A 23,256-nucleotide genomic window follows, 5' to 3' on the forward strand; every position below is an offset into this window, starting at 1 on the left:
GAGGCATCGTCTGGCCCCCTCTCAGGAGAGACCTCAGCTCAGTGAGGCGAAGCACCTAGGCCAGTGGTGCAGCTGAAAATCAAAATCACTGTCTTCCAGTAAGAAGCAAGTGGAGTCCGAGGGCAGCTAGGCCTGGAGAATTTGAGTCCCATTCCCCATGAGGCTGAGCCGTAGCAGGAACTGAACAGGGACGCAGGGCATCCTGGAAGCTGGCCTGGCCCCCTCAGCACTATTTGCTGGTGGAGTTGCAGTCCTCGGCTTGGGATCTGACCCCTACAATGAATGAGACAGTCTGCCATCCGGAGCCACCACAGATCTCAGGCCGCCGCCCTGCACAGGCCCCAGCGGCCTCCCAGTGTCCAGAGGACAATGTCGTTGAGCACCCCGAGCTGCTCTGCAGTCTCCGAGAACTCCCCTGCGTGGGTCACAGGAATCAGCCGGGCTGAACCCTCCCCCGCAGACCCTGCCTGGCCTCCAAGCCTGAGCTCCCCCAACATGCGCTCTCCTGTCCCCTGCCAATGACCAGGCTCCCGTCTCCAGGCAGCCCTCAGAGCTGCCCACCTGGGGAGTGTCCCCAGGGACTGCAGCCCAGGAATTCTCCCCCTGAGCTCCAGCCTATGCTCTCTCGGAGCTCTGACTGGCAGGTGGGGTGGAGAAGCTGGATGGGGGCAGTTGGTGCTAAGGGAGCCTGCTTCTGGTCCCCATGGATGAGCGCCCAGTCGGGCTCCTGGAGGCCAGCAGCTCCTCCTCTCTGGGCCTCAGGGCAGATCTAGAGGGGCGTCTTTCTCTGAAGTGAGCGGCCGTCTCATGGACCAGTGCCGACGTCACACCTCCCGAGATGTGGTGCATCCCCACCTCACTCTGTCACCGCAGGCAGAGCCTCAGCCCTCAGAGACAGGGTGATCAGGTCAGGCATGGAGCCCAGGATCTTTTAAAAACCGGGAGTCTCTCTCACGGTGATGAAGCCCTGATCTCGGCTGACAGCACGCTTGGAAGAGCAGCACTGGGACAGGCCTCGGAAGGCCGCTGCGAGTAGAGCGTGCAGGGCTCCAGGCCTTTCCGTTGTCGGAATCAGAAGGAAAACTGCTTTCCATTAACAACTCATTCTTCCTGCTTTTCGCTGATTTGGTGAACTTTGTTTTCCCCCTCCCATTTCATAGGCAGCTACCCTGATTTTGAAGAAAGCAACTTGCACTTGACAGCCTTCCTAGAAAACGTCCCTTTTTGGCTCTCTCTCTAAAGGAGCAGTTGCATGTGGCATGGATCATGAAGAAACCCCACAGCATTGCTCAATTAGCACACAGTTAAAGGTGACATATTGTGTTTAAGCCGTCTCCCCAGAGGGACAGATGTGTGCAGTAAACAGGGGAGGTGACTCCCAGAGAGCAGGCCTGGAGTTCCGGGCAGGGGCCTGCAGGCCCCAGCCGCCGCTCTGCGTGGGGTGGGGCCTCTGCCTCCCCTGGGGCCTCAGGGACCAGGGAAGCACGGTTTGCCCCCACTGGTCCAAGTCCAGGGGGACAGACCCCTTCCTGCAGCAGGCCCGGGCTGGGGGGCCACAGACACTGGCCGATGGCCTTTGTCTCTGGCCCGTGACAGCAGTGGAATAGCTGTGCGGCGACACTGCGATGCTCTTCTGGTTAATTAACTAAATGAACACCGTCTGTGGCCTCAGAACCAGTAGATTTCAGGATGAAAAGTGCCAATTTTCTGACATTTATGTGTCCAAACTACTCCCTTTAGCAGCTATTACTCTTTCTCATCCTCCAAGACGAGTAAACGTGTGGCTCTGCTGAAAGGCTCAGAGTGACAGGAACACGGAAGCACTGATTTAAACAAATGTTGGGTCCCTGGACCCTGGAGGCACTGTGCTCGAAGCCTTGCCAGAGCCTAAGGATCTTGGGGGAAGGGGGAGGGGGGCACCCGCTGTGTCTTGTGTAGGATGAATTAAGCATGTGTATCTGTTGCACACTCCCCAGATGTTTGGGGGGTCTGTCTTGCAGGAGGAAACTGAGGGGCTTAACGGTTCCACCTGGGGAAATTCGATGGTCATCTCGTGTGCTCCTTCCTCCCATGTCCAACCTCCTCCCTCTGCTCTGCTCCTTGCCGCGCGATGCTTACCTTCACTGAGGCCATTTGCTGGCCAGCCCTGATGCCCTCACAAGTCTAAAGGTCCCAGGAATGGCCAAAGACAGAAGATTGTGGTCACCAAAGCCACCTGTCCAGACTGAGCTGGCGTGTGCCACAGGGGCACGGGGAGCATTCGAGCATCAGTCCTAACTCCCACATGGTGCAGATGGGGGCACCCGGATCCCGGGAAGCGAGAGGAGTCCCAGTGGGTTGGGAGGAAGATTCCAGACTAGGACTAAGATCACCGCCCTGGAGACGGAAGACCACCCCACCCCTCTCTCACTCCCTCCACCTTCAGCACCTCCTCTCCAAAGAGGTGTCGCCTCCCAGAGGGCCCGCAGCAGCTCTGAAGGTTTTCTTTTTCTTTTCAATAAAATCGATAATTTTTATGACCTAATCAAGGATTTCTTTTTTCCCAGTTTTATTGAGATATAGTTGACACACCAGCGGGTAAGTTCAGAGCGTACACGCGTTAATATTGCAGCATGATCACCACTGTCATTAGCTAACACCTCCATCACCGCACGGGATTGCGGTTTCTTTTTTGTGGTGAGAACGTTTAAGACCTACTCGCTTAGCAACCTGCAAGTGTATGATACTTAACTGCGGTCGCCGTCCTGTACGCTAGACCCCAGAACTGATTCATCCTCCAGCTGCGAGTCGGTACCCTCTGGCCAGCATCTCCCCATTCTCCCTGCCCCCCAGCCTCTGGTAAGCACCATTCTACTCTGTTTTTATGAGTTAGGCTTTTCTTGAGATTCCACGTGTAAGTGAGATCATACAGCCCTTGTCTTTCTCTGACTTATCCCACTTAGCATAGTGCCCTCCAGGCCCATCCGTGCTGTCACACATGGCAGGAGTTCCTTCTTTCTCCTGGCTGAGTAGCATTCCATTGGGTGTACACCACATCTTCTTTATCCATTCGCCCACTGACAGACGCTGAGGTTGTTTCCGTATCTTGGCTGTTGCGAATGGTGCTGCAGCGAAGCCTTTCTTTTCAGTTTCTCTTCCCCTCCATCTGTGATTTCCTTCATGTCTGGAGCGAGGGGGGGCCCAAGCCCTGGTGCTCGTGGCGGCAGATGCTGGAAACTGCTGACTGGGCAGCTCTCGTGCCTTTCCAGGGTTAGAGGTTACACACCAAGGAGGCCCTTGCCCTGTTCCGAAGACACAGAACCTCCGAGGGAGCAGAGAGGAGACCTTTTAAGAGAAGTTACATATATTTATCTGCTACACATTCCCCAGAGCCTGGTGAGCGTCTGGATGATGAGGGATCCGTCAGGATTTAGCCCCACTCCTCTTTAGCTTTGCTGTTAATCCAGAAACACAAACAGGCCCTCCAAGCTGCCCTACAAAGGGCCTCGTACAAACCACCCCTGGGGGCTCTGAACCCTGATGTCAGCGCAGATGCAGCGAGTTGCACCCAGCCGCAGGCGACGGGGATGAGAGCCGTGAATGAAGCCACAGTTGCATGAGGGAGCCTGGGCCAGAGCCTGCTGTGTTCACGTGGAGGGTGAGGCTGCTGGATCAGGAGAGGCTGACACACAGCAGCCTGCATGTCACGTATCTGCAGGAAATGGCTAAAGTGGGGCCTGCTCCAAGGCCCAGGCCACTAAGCCCTGTGAGGACTTGAGAACGAGCCCCCTGGGAGGTGACAGCAGGAGCACAGTGAGCTCCAAGGATGAGCTAAGAGACCCCCAGCCCCTCCCTGGAAGGCTGGGTGAGGCAGCAGGAGGTGCTGGGCTCAGCAAGAGAGAGACCACTCCTGCATGAGGGCCCGGACTGACCGCCACAACTGGCTGTGGCAGGGCCCCACAGCCACGTTCCAGTCAGCTCGCCGCCACCCTGACTCATGAGCCCAGCTGCGAACCTCCACCTGTTCACCCGTGAGGACAGCGGAACAGCACCCGCTGTCTTTTCAGGGAGAGGAGTGGGTCTCAGCCCCTGCCTGGCCTGCAGCCCATCTGCACCCGGACACCCCAAGCCCCGGGGCTCCGTCGTGTGAGTCTGGTCAGAGCTCTCCGGGACGGCAGGTCTGCAGAGAGCTAAGAGCGCAGGGCCCAGGTCTGACCACTCAGCGCTGCGCGGCTCTCAGCCTGATGGCACTGCCGGGCCCGGATGGACTCGGCCAGTCAGGTGGAGTGGTTCTAATTGGAACAGAAGCTCTCTTATCGGGGACTTAGGCTGCGCCAGTGCTAAGTGCTTCACGCTGCTCATTTCACCAGCCTCTGAGTGTCTCCAGGTGACAGTGCGAGGGCTAAAGCAGAGGCCCGGGGCCTGCCCAGGGCTTGCCCAGGGCGCGCGGCCAGCTGCACAGAGCTCCGGCAGCCCTTCCAGCCCTGTGGCTTGTGACCTGACAAGGGCCCTGCGAGGCAGCAGTTTTCGTTCCCATTTCACAGGAGGCTGAGCAGTGGGAAGGGCAGCGGACTCGCCCGAGGTGGCACAGGACCCTGAGCCAGAGCCAGAGGCATCGTACAGGCTGGTCACAGTCACGCAGCAGGGCCGACCCAGAGGCGAGAGGCCAGAGCCGATGCCAAATCACTCACCCCTGGGGTCCCCCTGGCCAGGCCAGGCTGCTGCTTGGAAGCGTCCTTGGCCTGGCGTGCCGTTGCTGATTCTGTTCCAATCGCCCGGGTAGTCGCCTCTTTTCTGCTCTTCCTTCGGGGTGCTGTGGATTAAGGGAGAGCTGCCTCTGGATGCTGTTTGATCAAGACTGACCCTCTGGTTTTTGGTGGAGCTTCTTGGGCTTCTGACAGATGTCACTTGGACCCCCACATGCGTCTTTCTAGCCGATGTCCATCACTAGAGAATACACAACAGAGGCAGCCAAACAGGGCCCCCGGCCATGCTCCCCAGCAAGAATCTTGCCTCCATCCCCGACCATGGGGTGGACTTGGGGCAACCAAAAGCATGATGGCTAATGTGCATTTGGTGCTTTCCAAGTGGCCGGCACTGTGCCAGCATGTCACCTCCTGTTGTCCTGACAGACCCTGGAAGGAAGGCATGATTGCTTTCAGCTTATGGATAAAGAAACTGAAGCACAGAGGAGTTCCAGCATTTACCCAGGTGCTGCAAAGGAAACGGAGAAATTGGGAGTACCCCCGGGACCATCAGGCTCCACATCGCACACATCTAACTTCGAGTCGCCAGGCGTATGTTGAACACTGATTATATGCCAGTCGTGCACAGAGAGGGAGTGGACAAATGTCAGAAAGAGCCTTGTCTCTAAGGAGCTGACAGCCTGGGAAGAGACACACGCAAACCAAACCATAGTGCAAGGTAAGGAGTCCTCACCAGGAGAGCAGCTGATGGCAGTCCTGGATGTCCCCCCTGGGTGAGGCAAAGAGGTCCCTGCTGTGGCCAGAAGGCCATGGTGCCTGCCAGCAGCAAACAGGTGCCTGTCACTTCAGTTCAGACCGACATCCATGGCATGAGCTCCACTCCCAACACCTTCACAGGAGAGAGAGCTGGACTCCCATGTGACAGGAGTCTCATTCCTGAAAGAAAGCGGCAGTCAGTTAAGGGGGCTATTTATAGACAACATGACCCAGGACACTTTACCCTCCAATGCAGGAAGGACGTGACCTCTGTCTCATCACTGCAGACTCACTCCTCCCTCATGCATGTAAAGATCCAGCTCTATGAAAAAGTGCTTAGTGGGGCAGGGTGGGGGGGCACAAACGGGCAGCTCTCATCTGAACCAGCTCCCCAGGCTGCAATCCCAGCACTCGGATTCTGGCTCCTTGAAACTGTGTCACACACGGTGAGACAGTGAGACGACGTGCAGAAGGGAACGAACCAGCTCACCTGTGGCCGTCCGCAGCCAGCTCCCCGGCCTTCCATTGTGGACTGAATGCTTTGTCTCCCCAAATCATATGTTGAAATCCTAATCCCTAAGGTGAGGATACTAAGAGGTGGGGCCTTTGGCAGGCCCCACCCTCATGAATGGGGTTAGTGCCCTTCTAAAAGAGACCCCAGAAAGCTGCCTCGCCCCTTCTGACATGGAAGGACAGAGAGGAGGCGGCAACCTAAGAACCAGGAAGCAGGTCCAACCATCTGGCACCTGGTCTCCGGCCTCAGCCTCCAGACCATGAGAAATACATTTTTGTCCTTGATGAGCCAGCCAGTCTGCGGGACTTTATTATAACAACCTGAATGGACGAAGACGTCTACTGATGGAAATTTCCAAGTAATGAAAACCAAAGTGGTGAAGATATTTTTCCACTTGGGTCAAAATTCGATTACCCTGCCTCCCCCTCGCTGCCCACTTCACATAGTTAGATGCTGCCGCATGGTCCTTCTGGAGGCCAAGGGCTGAACGTTGCACCACAGACCCCAAATCATGAGCATTTCACCTCCACGTGAGTTACAGTTGCATCGCCTGGATGGTGGCATTGAAAATGCAGCAGTCATTTTGGGGCTTTCTGGAGAGCAGTCACCACCACGTGTCCATGCTGCTTGGTGAAGACGTGTGTGTGATGTCTTCAGCAGCCCAGGATGCACCCCCACACACACAGACAAAGGCAACCGTAGGCTTGCTGTTCTCTTTAGATTGTAAAGATGATTTCCCTGAAGTATTTTTAAGCTGGAGAGATTTCCTACAAGCTGGTGAAAAATCGCTCACTGCAGGAGCTCCAATTTATTGGCAGAAATCCAGCAGCCCAACGTGTTGGTAACTAGCTTGGTAATGAGTCTCTTCCATGTAAATTGGCTCATTATTATCAATTTTTGTCAGCTCACGAGTGAGTCTTGATCCGCTTCCCCACTTCGGTGCAGTGCGAGGTGGACGGGAGCATGGCCTGCCCCTCCCCACACCAGGTACTGAGACCTCACACGGGAGTTGGCGGGACACAGACTCTGTGTCATCAGATCTTTGAAGTTAACATTCAGAGCAGAGAGACGACTCACAATGAGGTGTTATAAAAACAGAGTTTGATTGAAAGACCTGGCACATAATGCAAATGAACGCTGTCCCGTGATTCATTGCTATCAGGAGAACTAAATTTGTACAGCCCAGAGGAGAGATGACTAAGGGAGGCATAATAATTGTCGATTTATACCTGCAAAGAATTAATCCAGAGGCCTGGAGGAGACACCACAGGTGTGTGTGCTGGGGGCAGGCAGTGCCGGGAGGAGCCGGGAAACTTGGCTCAGTAGCAGGAATGGCTGTAGTGACACCGAGGTCCATTAAGCAGAGACATCTCCTCCACTGCAGGATGCCGCAGAATTCTCAGCCTCAGCAGCCCGCGCAAAGGCAACTTGGGGAAAGGTGGCAATTTTTGCAAAGATCAGTGGATTTCTTGGGCATCTGGAAGGCTCTGGGGCTCGATTTTCCCGCCCCAGAGCTCCTTCTCAGGCACCCCTGAGAAGCCTCCTTTGCTTTATTCAGACAAAACTTCCTGCACTGACTCAATACAGGCCCTCTTAGAGCACTGACTCCAGAAAAACCCCTGTGTCTGGCACAGCACGGGGCAGAGAGAGTATTTCATGCTGATATTAAGCAAATATTTTTTGAGCACCTTGCATGTTCCGGGTGGTGAGTGGAGCAACATCCCACCATGGTGGGCTTGCATTCTAGGCTGGGGAGAGGAGGGTGACCCCAGGGCAGGCAGGCCCACGTGGCAGATGCTGGTACAGCCAGGCTTTACATGGTGTGCAAGGAGAACCGAAAAACAGTGACCAGCTCAAGTCCAGGTTTTGCAGAGAAGATCCTGAATGAGTCAGTCGCCCTTCCTGTAAGAGATCAGACATTACCCAAAGGTCATTAGAGAATTCCGACTCCGTGAGCAAAGGCTTAGAGACCCCTCGACTCCTCACCATCCTCTTCATTCTCAGCTCAATCACCACACACTGGTGGCCACAGGCCGATGGCTGACTCACTCAGTAATGTTTTCATTTAGTTGTCAATGTTTAAAAATTGGGAGACGTCACACAAATTCAGATTTCCAACATCTTTCAAAAAATTTAATTCTCTCCACTAAAGCTGCATCTCCACATGACACCAGTCAGCTGTGGCTGAGTAGGGGCTGCCCCTTTAAGTTCTTGAGTTTGCCACAGTCCCCACTGCTCCCTTTTGGATTACAGCCATATTGTTTCATTCTCTCATTTTCCTAGCCCAGTTTCTGTGGAAATTTAATATTTCTGCTCCCAGGCTAAATGACAGAAATGCAAGCCTGCTGGCCTGTATTAGCTGGGGTTCTAACCAGTTGTAATTCAGTGTTTTAACTTGATTAATATCTTCCCAAGGATCAGCCACTTGGAAGGCATTCTCTCTTTGCATAGCAGTGATCAGATGTACAATTTATCCTATAGCCCTTCCTCTGGGCCCAGGCTCTGAATTCTTCCTCCTGCTCATTGGCAGCCCACAGTAAGTAGCTCTGCTTGAGCTTGTTTGCTCCCTCCTATTTCTAAGAGAAGTATTTCGTTAACCTGCTTCTTCTCTCACCCTGGCTATCAGCTGGCTGAGACCTCACAAGGCAGAGCTAGACAGCAGTAAATAATTCAGTTCAGGGGTTTGTTACATCCATCCCTCTTCTTCCCCTAATTGATTTTTGACCGGTATTTCTGAAAAGTGAGTTTTACACATTTTTTTTCCAAAAATGTTACAAGCTGCATCCAATCCTTTTTGAAAGAAGCAAAAGGAGGAACGGTAGCAGCCATGAAGTGCAGGAGCGTGCCAGAATAGGAGAAGCTGGCGGTGGTCCCCGCCCCAGAGCTGGGTGGCAGTGGAGGAAGACACGAGACAACATGTAGGCGGCTGGCAACTGTGTGTGCGGCGGCGCGGGGGCACAAACACCCAGCTGGAGCGGACATGAGACGTTTGATGTTGTTCCTCCAGGGCCCCCACAGGCTGATGCCCGGGAGGCCTGCATGGCGGGGTGCTGGAGCGCACAGCGGGGGATCGGGCCAGGTCTCCATCTCCAGGACGCCAGCAGAGTAAACATCCTTCGCAAAGAAAGCCCATCCCTACGCCGGGACACACTGTGCATCCCCTCGGCCGCCGGATTTCAGCACAGCTGTCGTGGACGACGCCCTGCGCTGGCCAGCGTCCCAGGTCAACTGAGGACTATGGTTCTCTGAATCCACAGAGGACTACTCACTGCACGTGGCTCCCCCAGGGGAGGCTTCATCCCGGGGGGCAGCCTCAGTCGCTGGGCACAGAGCCTCCGCTCCTGGTCTTCCCACCGGACATTCTGCACAGCTTCTCCGGTGCATCTAGAAGGTGAGCCCTCGGTGCCCACAGAGGCCACCTGCTCCTTGACACACACCCCATCTCACTTTCCCTACTTCCTGGGATTGCCTCCAAAATAAACTACCTGCTCTCAAGTCCTTATTCCAGGATCTAAGACAGTGCCCAAGGAGTGTGACTGATGCTGGATTATGAGCTGAGGGATCAGGAAATGCTTTGGGACCAGGAGATGCTTGACCTGGGCAAGGCTTTGTTGCACAAGCAGAGAGGGGAGTGGAGGAGAGACACGTTCCGAGTGGAGGGCACAGCACGTGCTGTAAGAGAGGGGTGAGGTGCGTGATTAACCCAGGCTCCGTGATGAACCGTGCAAAGCAGGATGGGAAACAGAGTGGGCCTGGGTCGCCAGTGGGTTTGAACATCCCATTGTGGAGTGCAAACTTCGTTTTGTAAACGTTAATGTGACACGACTTGGGCAAGGTAGTTCTGGGGTCAAGGAAAGGCCGGATGAGGATGAGGACAAAAGTTGTCTGGGGAGGGTGGGCTGAGCCTGCGCTGCGGCAAGTGGAATGTGCGTTCTCGCCATGTGGTCTGATGATGCTGTGGAGGTGTCTGTCTGTGTGCAGTGGTCTCTGGAGGGCAGGCACGGCCCACCTCTCACAGGGCTCGTGGCTGAATAATCAGGACTGGTGATGGACGCACAGCTGCTGCCCCCAAGCAGGCCGGGGGCCAGCAGAGGTTTCCAACACAGACCCAGCCAGCATTATCTTGTCGGAAGTCGGTCTCTCCCCCAAGACCGCGAGCAACCTGAGGGCAGGGCCTGGCACACGCTACTCGGCAAATGCCATCCCGAGAACTGCTGTTAACAGTACAGATGCAAGCGGCTGAAGAGCTCCAAGCCCCGGTCCCAAGGAATCGGAGCAAGTTCCCCAAGCTGGACCCCTGGATGGGGAGTGATGGCAGGCCCTCCTTCTCCTCACTCGCACACCCTCTCAGCACCGTCTCCTTCTCTGCTTTGCTTTCATAGTGGGAACCTCAGAGTCAATATCAGTGTGTGAGAAGACAGAGGAGAGAGAAAGGAAATCACAAGCCTCGGGGTGACAGCCTTGAAATGTTGAGTCTGAAAACTGCCTGGGGATCCAACTTCACATCCTTGGCAAAGTAGATGCAAATACATATTCAAATTCAATGCAAATTCATGATGAATTTCCTCACTAATTACTCGTGCCTGGTAAGACTGGCAGGACCTGCCCTGCTCTTCCTGGCTCCCTCCCTGGTGCCCATCCCAGAGCTGAGCTCCAGACAGTAAGAAATCAGCAAGAATAGCTGCCAGAGGAGGAGATATCCTCGGGGAAATCCTTCTGGAGACACTGGCTAGTGTAAAGTCTCTGGGGATGAGCCCCATGAGAGGCAGGCTTCCTGGAGGAAGGAAAGGGGCCCGGTGTGAGCTCCAGGAGGGGAGCGGAGCTGCTGGGAGAGCAGAGACCGGGAACTCTTGTCACACCACAGGCTCAGTGCTCACTGCAAGGAGGAGACACTGTAGGGCTCATTTCAGAGGTAGAAACTCAAAAGGATGAGAAAGCCAACCTGGCACAGGGTGGTGGAGGGGAGGGAATGGGAGGTCGAGAAAGTTCAGGTTCACTTAGGGGTCCTCTTGGGATGTCTGGGGACTTCTAAGAGGCCTGGACACCACTGAGGCTAAGAGAAGCGAGCCTCCACCTTGGCCCCAAGCACAGGGATAGATGACATTGCTCCAGGTGGCCTTTCCTGTCCCGGAGGCCACATACCCCAGAGCCACAGAGCTGGTGTTTGGGCAGAGAGCCCAAGCTAAAAGGGAGGTCATCACTGCCAGAGGCCTGGCAGACATATATTGTTCCTCTCTGCTGACTCAGCACAGTGGGGTCACTCAGCTGAGTTCTCAACAGAGTCCAGCACTAGCAAAATGGCCCCGTCAGAGGGCGCATGCGTAGCTTGCTTCTGTGGCCTCTGCTCCAGTGAGCTGCACGGGGCTGGCTTGTGTCAGCACCTGGGACAGCTCCCTCCCCGGGTTCGAGGTGAGGGCCTGAGAGGATGCTGATTCCAAGATGCCCTGGGACAAGGGAGCCGGAGCGTGCAAGCTGGACCACAGCGGGGCTCCCCGACGAAGAGCACAGGCAACAGGAAAAGGAGCACCCCAGGTCCAACAGAGTTCCTTCCTCTTAGCCAAAGCACCACTCAGCTGAAACATCCCTCCTCCCAACATCCGTAACAGTACAGGACAAACACAGTTACTATCCACTGACCACCAACTACACACCAGGCATCGTGCACACATTACATTAGCCATTGCCATAGCCCTACAAGTTAGGCATTGTGGTTATTCTCATTTCACAAACAAGGAAACCAAAGCTCAGAGTGGTTAAGGGAAGTGCCCAAGGTCACACAGCAAGGAAAGAGGCATCACAGACCTATTGTTGCAGGAAAGTGGGGCTCCTCCCTGTCCTCTGTGAGGGTGGTAGATGGACCTGTCCCAAGGGTGGTTTTCACGCCCATTTTAGAAAGCCATAGGGAAAGAAGAGTTCCCATGTCAGTAGTAGGAGGAAGGTTCTATGGCAGCTGGGCACATGGCCACAGCTTTCAGAGGCCATCATAAGAACTCATTAAGGGACGGTATTCCTGGCAGGGTACAATTAAAGACTTGATCATTTTTGTGCTCATGGAGAGAATGAAAGGGGGAGATGGCACCTAACGAATCTGGTGCCTTGTCAGAATCCATTATCCTGTTCACCTTGGCCCCCAAGCCCCTCCACAGACCCCACCCCACCTCCAGGTACCTGCCCACCTCACAGTCCACCCCTCTCTGCCATGAGTGTGCCCTCCCTTCACACCTCCTTCCTTGAGGCTACGAGATGTCCATGGTCTGCCGTGGCCCAGCAAAGCCAGCCCTTCTTCTGGTAACAGGTTCTCTGATGAAGAACCACCTCTCCATGCTCATCCCACACAGTCTGAGGAGTCTGACTCCCCCGCGGGCTCCACAGAGGCACACGGCCAGGCCTGGTCCAGCCAGGCACCACATTCCCCCGGCCAAGGTCACTGGTTCAGGATGGACAGATGGCCTGAGTGGACCATTAGAGCCAATGGGCTCTGGCCCTCAGACTTCTGGAACCATTAGAAAGGAAAGTGCATTTCTCCTGAGTGGTACGGAGGGGTGCCCCGAGGGGACACCTCCTGGAGGTGAAGATGGCCTGAAGGAAAGCATTGGGAGGGAGTCTGTGACACCCTTTGAGTACCTGGACCCAGCTGTTCCCAAGCCACACACTCTGGGTTTTCCACTTAACGTGAACCAGTACAATCTCCTTGCTTGAGCCCGCTCAGCTCTCAAGCTCAGATCCTGGCAAATGCAGGCAAAGCATTTTGACCGAGTCCTGCTCCAGGCTTCTGCTCCTGCTGTTTGTCCACTGTAAACTCAACTTTCTAGGCTGCATCAGTCCTGTTACATCCACAGCTCATCTCCCAACCTCTCCCTTTTCTGAGCTGCTACAGCTCTGAACGCCAGGAAGCCTGAGTCTCCCTCTGGGAGCCCTGCTCCCCGGCCCGAGACCCAGCGCCTGCCTTCCCCGCCCTGACCAGCACCCAGCCCAATGCCAGCACAGCAGGTGTGCAAAGGGGCTTACATGCGTGCTCCCAACCTCTCCCAGTCACTCTCCCCGCCCCCCATCCAATCTCTCTCTCTCTCTCTCAGCTAAAGAGACATATGAAGGTCATGGAATATGGACTCAGCTTTCAGGAAACGAGACCCCCTCCAGCCCCACCTGATCACACCACATGTGTCCTCAGAAGAGATGCTGTGGCCAGGCGTGTTGTGTAGGGCACCCAGCTTCACCCTCTTTGCCAACAGAACAAGAAGGCATGTCTGAAGATCCGTGGAGGAAGTCTCCATTCAAAGACCCAGAACGTGCGTGCTGAAATAACTTATCTTCATTGGTAATGAACCACGATTCCCTTGCCCTTACCAGCTACCGGCATTGCCATTCTCTCTCCGCAGGTAAGGAGAGAGAGAGTTGCAGAGCGAGGAGCGGAGGAGAGGGAGAAGGAGAATTAGACAATGCCTGCACCTGAGATCCACCCGCATCACGCCCAGAGGCACCAAACTGGCAAAAGGCAGAGGCTTCCATTACAATAGAGTCGAATCGTGGGCCACTACGGCAGAATTCGGGTGTATTCCTTTTGCATACATTCAGTTTAATGAGAGAGAAGAAGACAGAAGCCTGGACTCAGATCCACAAGCAGCTGTCATCACCTTGCTGGGTGGCCTGAGGTGAGTAACTTAACCTCTCTGGGCCTCAGCTTCTTCATCTGTAAAGCGAAGATAATGAATCTGCCTCGTTTACCTCTGAACTAACAAAACGACCTGGGCTCTGAGCGGCTAGAGGTGCTATGACAGGATTTCCGGGCCGTAGCCCTGGGCCACTCCCAGGAAATCAAGCCTCTCACTGTAGTGGAATCCTCATTCACAGGGCTTGGTGTCCTACTTGAGGGTCTGTCCCAATGGGCTGCAATTAATTAACTTCATGGGGTGTCTGTTGCTCCTAAAATAACTGTGACCTATGCCACTGCTTATGACAGAGGACAAAAGTTCTCACGCCTGCAGCCAAGTGGTACCACAAAGGGTGAAGATGGCAGAGTGTAAACAATAGGGAGGGGTGAAGACTGCGGCAAACTGTAGAGTGCATGTCCCGCACCCTCTGAGGGAGAAGCAGCCACTGAGCACTAGCAGCAGGCTGCCACGTGGGACTAAGGCTCAATATTGACAGAAATTCCCGGTTTTTTAGTAGAAGCCAGGAATGCTGATTTTTATGTGACACCTCCTGCAATTTTTTGGCAACTAATTTTAAAACTTGTGAAATGCTTTGTGAGAGCCAAAATAACATACCTGCAAGCTGGATTTCACCCGCAGCCACCAAACTCCATCTGGGAATACCGCACTCTTCCTGCTCCGATTCCCTTCCAAAAGTATGTAGGTCGTGCTGATTTTAAGCCCAAACTAAAAACAAATAACCCTAGAAGCACCCTTGGTCTGAACAGGACAGGATGCTTCTCCAGGCTCCCTGCCCCTGCCAGGCTGCCAGCCCACACGGCGATGGCAGTGGCATTCACTAATCCCCAGCCGGGGACCGCGGCCTCTGGGAGCCCCGCCTCCTCCCCCTCCTCAGCCACTCTGCTCAATCACCCGGCCCTTCCAGCAAAGGTCTTTGGAAACAAAGAAGAACACTGGAATATAACTCACGTGTCATCTCGAGGTAAAGTTGGAGGCTTCTGTCAATTCTTGTTTTCCTGACTCTTACGAGCTCTCAGATGAAGAGCAGCGTCCTCCGTTGCTGCCTGCCTTGTGCTGGGACGACGAAGCCGGCACCGGTGACCTCGATGTGTCACTGGGAACAAAAAAATATTCATCGAGGCCACACGTGCTGCTTGTCTCCAAGCACGCCGTCCCAACACACACACACGCACACAGCTCACACACACACCCCCCGTGATCTCACCTTCACTTCTTTTTTGTCCCTACCATCAAGAACCCCTTCATGTATGTATTGTATACTGAAAATTTTGCTAAGAGGATAGATCTTATCTTAAATGTTCTTATCACAAAATAATGGTGATAAATAAGAAAGTGGGAGGAAACTGTGGAGGTGCTGGATATGTTTGTAGCATAGATTGTGGTGATGGTTTCACAGATGTATGCTTATCTCCAAATCCATCAAGCTGTACTCGTTAACTGTGCACAGCCTTTTATATGTCAATCGTACCTCAAAGCGGTTAAAAAACATCCCTTCGTGGGGCTGGACCCGTGGCCGAGTGGTTAAGTTCGTGCGCTCCGCTGCAGGTGGCCTGGTGTTTCGTTGGTTCGAGTCCTGGGCGCGGGCATGGCACTGCTCATCGGACCACGCTGAGGCAGCGTCCCACATGCCACAACTAGAAGAACCCACAACGAAGAATACACAACTATGTACCGGGGGGCTTTGGGGAGAAAAAGGAAAAAAAAAAATCCCTTCGTGTGATGGATCCCTTTAGTTTCAAAGGCATCGGTCCTGTCTCCCCTCCTCCAGGGCCCGTTATTGACCCGGGGCCACAAGAGCCGTCTCCGGAGGAAGGGAGGGAGGCCCCTGCAGAACGTGTGGGGGCCAGTGTGAGATCCGGGGGCAGGTCTGTCGGCCAGGGCACAACAGGAGAGTTACATGTCAGATTTCTGGACTTTCACCCTCTTCTCTGAGTGTCAGCAAGAACAAGTCACCTTGTGGGACAAGAGCAAAAGCAGACCCCTGATGCAAATGCCACACGTGGACGCAGAGCTGCAGAAGCCCATGGCCCGCAGCACACTTCTCGGCAGCGCACGGCGGGGGTCTCGAGAGTGGCATCGCTCGTCTCCCTCCGGGTGCCCGTGTCCTCGGCACCCCGCGCAGTCCAGCGCTCCTGGTGGGCAGAGGCAGCCAACATCGGAGCAAAGACAGATTCACGGAGTAACTGGATTTCCCAGAGCACCACGCCCAGCTTACCTGTCTCTCCAAAGATGAACGAGTTTAGGGTTGTGTTTGAACAAAAGAAGGAAGAATATACTAAATAAACTGTGAAATTAAATCTCACGAGATAAGATTTTTCACCTGTCGGACAAGCCAAAATCAGAACATTTGCTGAGACACTGTGTCGGCGAGGATGTGGGACCAAGCATCCTCACTCGCTGTCAGGGCTGGGTGAAGTGGGGTGGTCTCAGCAGAGGGTGCTGGTGACCAGGGCTGCTGGCTCCTCTTCCCGGCACACAGTGGGGTTGCACTGATCCGCCCCACGTGACTTGTTTTGACCAGTAGAATATAAAGATGTCACTTCTGGACAGAAACTTTAAGACAAGTGCGATTCAGCAGGTTTCCTGTAAGGTCCCTCCACTGTGCTGGCCACTGGGTCTCAGCGAGAGGACGACGCAGAGCACGTCCCCAGCATCCATGATGACAAGAAGCATTCATGAGAAATGAGCCTCTGTGACCTTAAACCAGGGGGATTTGAGTGTTTGTCACCACAGCACGGGCCAGCTTATGCTGACTGATACAGGGCCTTATTTGGCAGAATCTCTCAGAATCTAAGCTATCAAAACCTCTGACTCCTGAATTTCACTTTAATGACTTTTATTCAATTTCTTTTACACATGTGAAGGGGACATACGTGCAGGGATATTCATGGCTGTAATGTTTATAAGCGAACATTGGAGACAGCCTGAGAATGTGTTGATAGGATTCTTAATATGCTTTAATGTTTAATAAATCATAGAAATTATGCTAAGTGAAATAAGTCAGACGGAGAAAGACAAATACCGTATGATTTCACTCACATGTGGAAGATAAACAAGCACAGGTACTGAGAGCAGACTGGTGGTTACCAGAGGGGAAGGGGTGCGAGTGAAGGGGGAGGGGTAAGGGGCACCGGTGTATGGGGACAGATGGCGACTAGACCTTTGGTGGGGAACGCAATGCAGTCTATACAGAAGGCTGAACATAATGATGTACACCTGAAATTGATATAAGTGTTGTAAACAAATGTGACCTCAGTAAAAAACAAAATAAATAAAATAAATCATGTAATACCCAGATCAAGGAAGGGTAGAGAGCCCAAAGAGGGAATAAGCCAGATTTTTGTATAAACTGACAAGAAATGCTTCCCAAGATATATTGTGAAGTAGAAAAAGGCAGTAAGCAGAACAGAGCGTGCAGTGTGCCACTACTCGTGTGAGGAGCACACAGACGTGTCCGTAAGCGTATCTATCTCTATGTGCCTGGTTTTGCATGGGGCACGTCTGGAAGTAGACAGAGGAGAAAGGGTCAGGGTGGGTCCCTCTGTGAAGGGGACAGAGGATTGGGGTGGGAGGGACCCTTCGCCACGGCACACCATTATCTCGTGCCTGGATTTCTGCTGTGCGCAGGCATTACTTCCTCTCTAAATGCGCAGAGCACTGGACACACTCTCAAGGAACTAATGGAAGCGACGCCGTGGAGGCAGAGGCTTCAGAGGGGGTGGCCAGGACAGGACTAGGAGCAAGGCTTCTTCACGTGTGCCTTTACAGAGTGTTCATTTTTGAATCGTAAGAATATATTACCTCTTTAATTTTGTTAACCAAAAGACTTTTTTGAAGAAATCTAGCTGTCTTTGTGAAAGCAGATTCATGTAGAGAGCCTTGAGGCCCCAGCGCCACTCACAGGGGCAGCAGGCAGCCCGTCAGAAAGGCCCCCGAAGCACTTCCCCATCTTCCAGCCGCTGTCAGGGTGCACCTCTTCCAGGAAGCCCACCTCATTTTCTCCAGACCTATAAGGGCTACAGCGTGTGAGGTCTGCTGGGTGCCGGCCCTGTGCTGTGTGCTCTTTTCACATGATCTGTGATGCTTGCACTTACCCCGGCAGGTGGGTGGGCTGGCGTAAAAGGCATTTTAGCTGAGAAAGGAGAAGGCGGTGAGGTGGACACTGAGAGGAAACCAGGCAGAGGAAAAAGATCTTCATTCCCCAGCGAGTGTGATCCTGCAGAAAGGGCCCTGGGACGTGTCCAGCATATCAAGGAGCCCTCCACAGGGCCAGAGAGGACAGTGTCAAGGGAACAGTAGGGGACCACGCGGAGAGCAGGGGGAAGTCTTTAAAGTAAGAAAGGGTGAGCGCACCCACAGTTCCAGGAGGAGAGAAGGAAAGGGGGATTTTTATTAAGAGCTGGCTGGAAATGTAATCGGACCCCTTGAAAGCTTTTGGAAAAGTGGGAGCAAAGGTTTCTGTCTCTGTCTGAGCTGTGCTTCTTCAAAATGAGACCTTGCTTCAGTCCTGGGCTGTCTGGGTCCTTGCATTACACTGGAATTTTCTGTCTATTTTACAGATCAGGAATTAGAGGCTCAGAATGGTTAAGAAACTCACCCAAGGTCCCCAGCTTCTTTGTAAAAGAAAAACTGTATCCCAGCCTTATCTGAACCCAAGCACTTTTACTTCCCACATTTTGTGTCTCTTGGTCTCCAGACGAGATCCCTCAGTCGACCTCCACAGCCAACCAACACAAAGGGGGCTTGCTGTTTCTCTGTTGGTCTACCCAGCTTTTATCATATTATGTTTAGTGGATGAATGGAGAGATGGAGACATGGCTGAATGGAGGGAGGGAATGAGGAAGGGATGGATGGATGGGTGGATGGATGGGTGGATGGGTGGGTGGATGGATGGATGGATGGGTGGATGGGTGGATGGGTGGATGGATGGATGGATGGGTGGATGGGTGGATGGATGGGTGGATGGATGGATGGGTGGATGGGTGGATGGGTGGAGGAATGGATTCATGAGTAGATGAAGCGACAACTTTCACTATGATCTGAAGACAGTCAATAAGCAAGAAGGTTTTCAGGTTATATTCTTTGTTAGATATATGCACAAAATATTTATTGGGGGGCTGACCTGGTGGTGTAGTGATTAAGTTCACATGCTCTGCTTTGGTGGCCCAGGGTTCGGCAGTTCAGATCCTGGGCGCAGAACCACAAATCACTCATCACACCATGTGAGGCGGCATCCCACATAGAAGAACTAGAAGGATGTACGACTACCATATACAACTATGTAAGGGGGCCTTGGGAGAAAAAAACATTTTGGGGGCACTGACTACAAGCAGGTAGTAGAGAGAGATGAACAAAATGTAATCCATCTCAGGGAACCAGGCTTAGCCGAGCAGGAAAAGCAAGAATTTGAGTCATCATAACGCAAGGTGGAAGGTGAGAGGTCATTTAATAAACTTCCAGACCCTTCCTTGTGGAGGCTCAGAGAAACTAGAGGTTGTTTCTACCTCGGGGCAGGAAGGAAAGGAGGCGGGGAGAGAGGGGTGTCAAGGAAGGTTCTGGATGGAGGAAGTAACTTGGATGAATCTTAGAGGGTAGGCAGGATGTTGAGCTAGGGGAGTGGAGGAAGGGGCGAGAATGACTTCCAGGCAAAGGGAATTGCATGAACAACACAGAGGTGGGGATGTGTAGGACAGTCTTGCCCTTCCTGAGGTGAGTGTGCTTTGTGGGTAGAAATATCAGAAGGTAAGACTGGAAAGGGACCAGAAAATGGGGGGGCCTGGAAATCCAGACTCAGGATTTGAGATCTTGGGAAATGGAAATGCACTGAAGATTCCAGAACAGGGTAATGGAGATGGTGCGCACATACGAGCAATCTGAAAGTGAGGCAGTGTTGTGCACGGCGATCACCTTGGCTCTGGAGTCAGACGCCTAAGCTGGGACACCAGCTCCTGCCCATCCAAGATGTGTGGCCACTCACGAGTCACTTGCTCTTTCTGAGCCTCCATCTCCCTATCTCTAACAAGGGAATAATAATAATAACGCCCATCTCATAGGGTCATGAGAAGTAATTGAGGTGAAGTATGTAAAGTGTTTAGCTCAGCCCCTAGCATGTGGAAGTACGCGTCAAGTATTCAATAAACGTTAGCTATTTGTCATCATCATCACCAGCAGCAGCAGCAGCAGCCTCACTACCACTGCTGTCATCATGATCATCCACATCGCCAGCACCATCATGGTTCTCATTGTCACCATCATCATCAACATTGTCACCTCACTCTAAGCATAAATATTTGCATGGTCCAATGACCCGTGCAGAAAGAGTCATTTATTCCAAACACACTTGCTGCGCACTCCTGTGCTGGAGGTCTTCTGTCTGCCCCTCAGGCTCACTGTCCACCCTTTTCTTCTTGCCATGTGCCTGCTGAGGTCATCCTGCACGGACAATACCAACAGACTCCCTGCCCCTGCCTCCTAGCTGGGTTCCATCCAAGGGGAAGTCCTTGCAGGAGCCTGGAGGGAGGAGGGAAAGGCTGGGCACTGTCCTTTGTCTCTCTCCCTGCTTGTCACCGTGGCCTGGCTCTGTTCCTGGATGGGTCTCAGTTCCTGTCAGGAGCCCTGTCCACACCATCCTCCTGATGTGGTGACCTTCCCAGATGCAGGCTCCTCTTCTATGCCTTGTGGCTGCTCTACACCCAGCCTACACCTTTGTGGATGGTCCCTAGCATAACGTCTTCAGTTGCCCTCATTTCGCTTCCATCTGTGTTCTGCTGAGCCCCCGATTCCTGTGTCACTCCCAGTAGGGAGACCCCAGGCTATAAAAATAAAGAAGAAACAGACCACCACCTCACCTCCTTCAAGTCTTCCCTATCTCCTGAGGGAAACAGAAATGCAACAGAAACTACAACCCTAACTCCCAGGCGCCACAGCAGAAATATGTACTCAGAGTTGTGGCAACATAGAAGATCAGGCACCCTTGCAGGGTGAATTTGAGTGAGAGTCATCAGGGAAGCCTTCTAGGAGGAAGTGACACTCTATTTGAGTCTTGAAGGGTGAATACAAACTCCCCGCACAAAAATGGTAAGATCCCTGGGCCCCACGTTGGAGACAAGAGCGGCAGGGGCGAGGATTGGAGTAATTGAGAAACTGGCATCAAGTTGCTAGCCTCTTTTATTTTGCTAATCAAAGACATTTTTTAAGTTGCCATCTATTACCACTAACCACCAGAATATAATCTTGGAATAAAGTCCCTCGTAGCAAGTAAACTTAGCCTTATAAACATAAGCACTACCTGTCCTTGTTTTTCCCCTTTTGCAGTGGAGGAGGAGTCAGCCCGTGGGCTCAGAGTTGGAAATGACTGATCTCCTCTGACTCTCTTATTCTACCCACAAGGAAGCCACTGTCTTTAAAAATAAATAAAATCTTAAAACACTATTAATTCTCTTAAGTGTTTATTGCCTCCCCACAACCAGCCCCCTGACCACACCTAGGTCCTGCAGGCACCAGGGCTCAGCCAATACTTGGTCCTGACGCCATGGAGAAAAACACTGAAGTTCCCAGGTTACTTTCTCTGTAAGTCATTTGACAATATTTTCCACTCCTAATGACTGTTATGACAAGCAGCGAATTGGTAATTGCAGCCACATAAAAAGAGACATATTTGCAGGATTAATGACCAAAAAGAAGTTAGATGTAAGTAACATTACCAGTCAGCAGCCGTTCACGCATTCACATTTGGCTGTATTTGCCTCTAGGGACGAAGAGGAGGAGGGGACTGCCGAGGCGGAGGGAGGGTGTGAGCCAATCAGCCTCTCTCTCATCAGTTATCTTAGATGCGGTGCGAGTCCTCAGGCTTCCTAGATAAGACAAGGGGAGTACAGAGGCCGAGGCTGAGTCAAGCAACTGCCATGGAATTACATTTTACATAGCAGTGAGGGGCTAAAGTCGTCACAGAACATGAAAATTGCTGTCAAAATGACCTTCGAAAACTTCCAGCAGATGTCGGAATAGATTCTGCTCCTTCAGCGAATCACCAGAATGTTGGTTTGTGTTTAGAAGTCACTTTGTATAGAAAATGCAAAAATTTGAATGCAAGAGTCACTCCCGGCTCAGCAGGGGGCTTGTGCGCCGAGAGGTGTGTGCAGAATCAGAGTGATGAGGGATGCAGAGCCTCGCTTCGTCTCGTGTTTGCTCCGGTGCCTCCCACACCGAGTGGAATTGTGAGTGGAATTGCTCACTCTGTTTACGCTGCTCTTCTGCCTCCCCACCCACCCACCCAGGCCAGGTGTAGGGACAGCGCTGAAAGGGAAAGTCTAACCCACACTGTCCTCAAGAATTGAGGCCTGCGATACAGCCGCCTGTCTGAGAGGCCTGGGGATGCGCAGAGCTGGGGCTTTGTTGCTTCTTGAAATAAATTCATTGTTGAGCATTGTCCTGGTAGGGAAGGAAGATACTGCCTGAAGAACCTGAAGACTCGGGTTCAAGCCCAAATCCGCTTCTGAGACATCATCTGACCTTAGCTAAGCCTGCCATGCTCAGGGCCGTAGTTTCTTGCTGCCCCATTGCCTTATTCAGGGAGCTTTCTCTTACCCTACCTCCATTGCTCCAAGCACTGTGAACTCATCTAGAAGTTTCTTTTTAGTTAGTAGAAGCTTAATGCCAGGCCCTGACCTTTACCCAGGTTATGGTGAGAGCACCCAGAATGCTTGGGTTGAAGGCACATGAGGTAGGAGGATGAGCATCATGACTTCCAGGAGGAGACTTTGAAAGCTCAGAGGTCAGCGAAGAGCTAGAGGTTAGATCATTATAGAGTTCTCTAAAGATAAGGCTTGGAGGGGGAGTTTTAGCTGTCTGTTCTAGAAAGCAGATCATCTGGAAAAATGCACACACATTCGTCCCTTCCGTAGGTGAGGCATGGACAAAGCCCATGACTTGGAGAATGACCCTCAGGACGATAGCCACCACTTCCAGAGAGCCTTCCTTCCCTCTTTCAGCCTGGTCTAGGTTTCCTACAGATTTCTGGGCCATTTACATCCAAGCTTGCATCAGCCAACTCTTGTGGCTGAGTCTCATCTCACACAGTATGAACATGCTCCACAGATGCCCACAGGGTTCCAGGCCCTGGGTTAAGCCCAGAGAGACAAAAGGAATAAGGAGCATCCTGCTTACCCCAGACTCATTGGCCTCCTCACAGTTTCTCTAACATCCCAGGAGGCCACATCCCAGATAGGTGTGCCTGGAGTTCTTGGCATGCCTATCTAAAACATTACCCCAGAGACATCCCCTTGCCTCCTACCGCGCCACTTTCAAGCCTTCCTCAACTTTTCTTGTCCAGTAAGAAGAGCAAATTTTATGGCATTTTAACTTGCCCTAATCTCATTTCCTGCTCTCCAGCTCGGTGGTAAGCTTGAAAATTCATGGCCCACACTCCCAGTGCAGCTTGGCAGACACAGGAGGAAGAAAAGCAGAACTAGAGCTCTTTCAATGCCTCATTCTCCAAAACTATCATTATTTGGTCCTTCTTATGGTTCCTTGGCTGGTTCCACTTGAAAGGCCACCTGTATTTGACCTGATTTGAGACATTTCCAGTGTAGAAAATCTTTCCCCACAGCAACATTTGTTGAAAACAATT

At 52.7% G+C, this 23,256-nt stretch overlaps 1 long non-coding RNA gene across 1 annotated transcript; it reads right to left on the reverse strand.

The window, feature by feature from the left end:
• Positions 1–2,531: 2,531 nt before the first annotated feature.
• Positions 2,532–16,692, reverse strand: LOC138915677 (uncharacterized). Its single transcript, XR_011421780.1, has 4 exons — positions 15,097–16,692; positions 14,577–14,721; positions 5,932–7,857; positions 2,532–5,621 (listed from the first exon to the last, which is right to left on the reverse strand). It is a non-coding gene; the product is annotated as an uncharacterized lncRNA (long non-coding RNA).
• Positions 16,693–23,256: the final 6,564 nt, after the last annotated feature.

Source organism: Equus caballus, chromosome 10 (assembly GCF_041296265.1).
Source record: "Equus caballus isolate H_3958 breed thoroughbred chromosome 10, TB-T2T, whole genome shotgun sequence".
NCBI lineage: Eukaryota > Metazoa > Chordata > Mammalia > Perissodactyla > Equidae > Equus > Equus caballus.